The 3770-nt window shown below is 50.3% G+C and overlaps 1 protein-coding gene across 7 annotated transcripts in view; it reads left to right on the top strand.

Moving 5' to 3' along the window:
* Positions 1-1546: 1546 nt before the first annotated feature.
* Positions 1547-3770, top strand: part of ATP2B3 (ATPase plasma membrane Ca2+ transporting 3) — a 139126-nt gene continuing 136902 nt past the window's right edge. For all 7 annotated transcript variants that reach the window (XM_018570128.1, XM_018570131.1, XM_018570127.1 and 4 more), the window contains exon 1: positions 1547-1763. The gene's annotated coding sequence lies outside the window, so the exon portion shown is untranslated. The remainder of the gene's footprint in view (positions 1764-3770) is intronic.

Raw genomic sequence — 3770 nt, 5'->3', positions numbered from 1 at the left:
TTCCTCATCAGTAGAGCCAGGGCTTTGCTTCCTCATCAGTAGAGCCAGGGCTTTGCTCCCTCATCAGTAGAGCCAGGGCTTTGCTTCCTCATCAGTAGAGCCAAGGCTTTTCTTTCTCATGTCCGAGCTGCCCCCTAAAGACTGGTGGGGAGATGTGGCAAAAGTAGTGAATGAGTTGGAGAAAGCGCAGATCTACAGAATGAATGAAGCAGAAGGAGGGAGATCCTCGCACCTCAGGTCCTCAGGTACAGCTTCCACTCCAACGAGAAGAACAGTGAGCAACACAGAAGTGACATCACCAAATCTCACTCCAAATCTAGCATTCAGAGGCAGCAATGCCTTAGATCCTTGGTTCTCAACTAGTGGGTCGCGACCCCGTGTTCAGTGGGTCACTGCATGCCTTCCACTTTTCTAGGTGAGAGGCTCCTCAGCCTCCCCCTAGCCCAGCACTGTCCATTCTTACAACGAGCAGCCATTCAAAAGATGCTGCCCGGCGCTAAGTGTTGACTTGAGGTGGGGTGGGGGTATTTTTAGCCGCAAAGGAGTTACCTCCATACCTGCATTGCTTATAGCCCCCTCACATGTCCTGTAGAGGTGCCTGGACTGGAGGGACATGACATTCTGGCTTCCTTCACCTCTACAGGCACACATGTGAGCTGTAAAAGCAATGCACATATGGAAGGAGCTCCATCATAGCACAGCAGCCCACACTGCCGTGCGTTCCATTGCAGTGCGACTTGGGTTGCGACTTAAAGGAGAACTATGGGGTCAGTGTTTTTCCCCATAGTTCTCCTTAGGGTAACGGGAGGACACAAACTAGCGTCCTCCCGTCACCCTAGGCTCAGTATATAGGGAGCTACAGCTCGCGGTATACTGAGACGCCGCACCTGGAGCGGATCCCGACGTAGCAGACGGGATCCGCCCAGCTGCGTGAGTGACAGCTGGCTCTGCCTATCTAGAGGCAGAGCCAGCTGTACCCGCCCCCTCCCCCGTCCGTTCCGCCAGTCAGCGCTGGCAGATCGGAGCGGGGAGAGGGGAATCCAGCCCCTCCCCTGTCACGGCAGAGAACCGTGACAGGATCGAGAGGTGAGGGAACCCGGTATGTGTTCGCTCACCTCCCGATCTACTGAGCCGACCTGTGACAGTCTCATTGTCACAGGTCGGCTTAGAACTATGAGGTGAGTGGAAATCACCCCCCCCTCATAGTTCTCCTTTAATGACCGAGGACAAATGTGGATCCTGAGGTTACACAAGTTGAGAACCACTGCCTTAGATGATCTCACGCTGCAAATATACAGGTATGAGGTCACAGGAACAGGAAGTGCGCTGCTTTTTTTCAGGACCAAAGGTGCATTTTTTTAGGGTATTACTTAGGCACAATTGATATTTCTAGATATTTCCTTTGACATAGTAAATCTGCACTTTTTGAAGGTTCAGGTCCATTTAAGGTTCATTGAACGAGTCTATTTTCTGCGAAGCGATAATTGTGTCTCTGAAGAAATAACGTTGGTGATTGTTAACAATATGCGTGTTTTTCCAACAGGTTTTCTCAGTGCAGCGGAGACACGAGGTGTGCTTGCCCCTGACTGGGTCACTACCGCAGTTTGCAACTGAGACTGGAAACAACGACGTCCATGGATTGGCCCCCTCACTCAGCTCGGACTCGCAGTGGTGCTTGTGACTGTTAGATGTGGCTGCATTCATGAATGAAATACCCAGTAAACGTTGTGTTATGACGCCGCCAACAACAAGATCCTAAACAGGTACGGCTCTGCATGGATGGCCCGCACTGGGCAGTGTTGCTGTTGTGTGGGCTTGCTTGCATCCCTTACGTTTTATTTTAGTACAAAATGAAGTGAGCGATATCAGTGCAGTAGTGAAGCTCCTGGGAGCCACCAGTGGTGCAGAATCTGAGGAGAGCTCATAGTAGTTTTTTTCCCGAAGCGTGGGATTTCTGCATATACTTACTTTAAAAAGACCCTTTCGCCAGACCATTCATTTCAAAAACAATCTTCCCATGAAATTATATGAGCATTTCATGTATTTTATTCCTGTTATTACCTGTAAAAAGCCTCCATTGCAGTGGCGTAACAATAGCCATATCGGCCCATGCGGCTGCTATGGGCCCTGGGAAAGGGGGCCCCAATAAGAATTGCAGAAGTTGCTGTTGACACTGACATTAAAGGAGAACTATGGGGTTAAGTCTTCTCCCCCATAGTTCTCCTTAGGGTAACGGGAAGAGACAAACTAGCGTCCTCCCGTCACCCTAGGCACAGTATATAGGGAGCTATAGCTCGCGGTATACTGAGACGCCGCAGCCGGAGCGGATCCCGACAATTGTGCCGGGAGCCGCCCAGCTGCGCTACAGGGGGAGCTATGCTGGCAGCTCTCCTGCTACCTGACTTTAATGTCGTTGACAGTAGGGAGGTTGCTGGGGGACCCCATCAAAATTTTGCTATGGGGCCCCATGATCTGTGGTTTCGCCCTTGCTCCCTTGTGTAGACATCCAAAAGCCCCGAGACTTCTGCTGGGTGCCACCCTTTTAGGATGTGATGTGAGCAGCCCTAACGGACTCAAAGCTGTCACTCAGATGACACTCTATAGTATTCACTCTTCACGTGTTCCACGGCAGCTACATAATGGACTTTGTAGGTAGGAGAAGGGAGGAGCGGAGGAGCTGGACCAGCACAGTGAGTCATTTGGCATTTCCAGAAGAGGAGGGGACTATGACCGGTAAGGGGACACTGCAAGTAATGAAAAAAAAACATTTATGGAAAGGAGATATCCTGCAGTGACCTGCATTTTTTCAAGTTGGTTACAGGGTCTCTTTAAAGTGAACCTGTCACAAATACAGACATATTTTATGCTGGATGCCTGTAATTGCACCCGTATGAGTAGGGATGATCTAAACCTGCACTAAACTGGAGCTCCTCCAAACCCAAAAGCAAGCCTCTTCAGCTGACACCCAATCGGCTGTGGCCAGGGAATTCCCAGCTTGCCGTTGCACTAGGTAAAGGGGTGGGATGCCCTGATGTCACTGTCCTTATATGGACACATGTCTATAGTTCAGTGGTTCCCAACCTGTGTAACCCCCACAGCTGATTGGTCGGGTGGCCCCATGTCCCTTCCGGGTTCAGAAGAGCTCAGATTCGGGCTGGGTCTGGTCCGAACCTGAGCTCATCCTCTATACATGAGCCCTTCGATACAAGGATACTGTCAGCACTGTTGAAAGGTTACAATCTTGCCAGTACATTCCCAGACTTCCCGGTGTAGTGCAGCACTACAAATCAAAAGGAAAGTGCATCGGCCTTGTGCAATGTCTTCAGTAAAACTTTATTTAAAAAAATGAGATCTCATACTCATGAATGTAAAACATCCTTCAATACACTGAGTACAGGCGAGAACCTGCCAAGTCCATCTTACATCACACAGCCGCTACCATAGAGCCTAGTGCTGACACGTTTTGAGGGCAAATCCCTTTCCTCAGGGAGTCCACCTTTAAATAGTCATATCGTTCATCCTTCTGATACTTAAAGTAGTATTAAGGTCTGGGGGCATTCTCTGCCTTAGGGTAAAAACAGCCCAGCACCTTTTTTCTACCCCAGTTTCCCCCAAACTTACCTGTCAGCTGCGCTCGTCCTCGCCGCCAGTCCTGAATCGATCCTCCATACTCCGAACTTCCGGGTTGCAGGGGAGGATACTGATGGCAGAGGAGCCATAGGCTCCTTCTGCCATCAATCAAAGAGGGAAGGGGCGTGGCCTGCCACAGG

The sequence above is a fragment of the Nanorana parkeri genome, unplaced genomic scaffold, assembly GCF_000935625.1.
Source record: "Nanorana parkeri isolate BGI_ZX_2015 unplaced genomic scaffold, ASM93562v1 scaffold1461, whole genome shotgun sequence".
Classification (NCBI taxonomy): domain Eukaryota; kingdom Metazoa; phylum Chordata; class Amphibia; order Anura; family Dicroglossidae; genus Nanorana; species Nanorana parkeri.
Note: the sequence above shows the minus strand (reverse complement) of the source record. Positions and strands in the feature narration are given on the sequence as shown.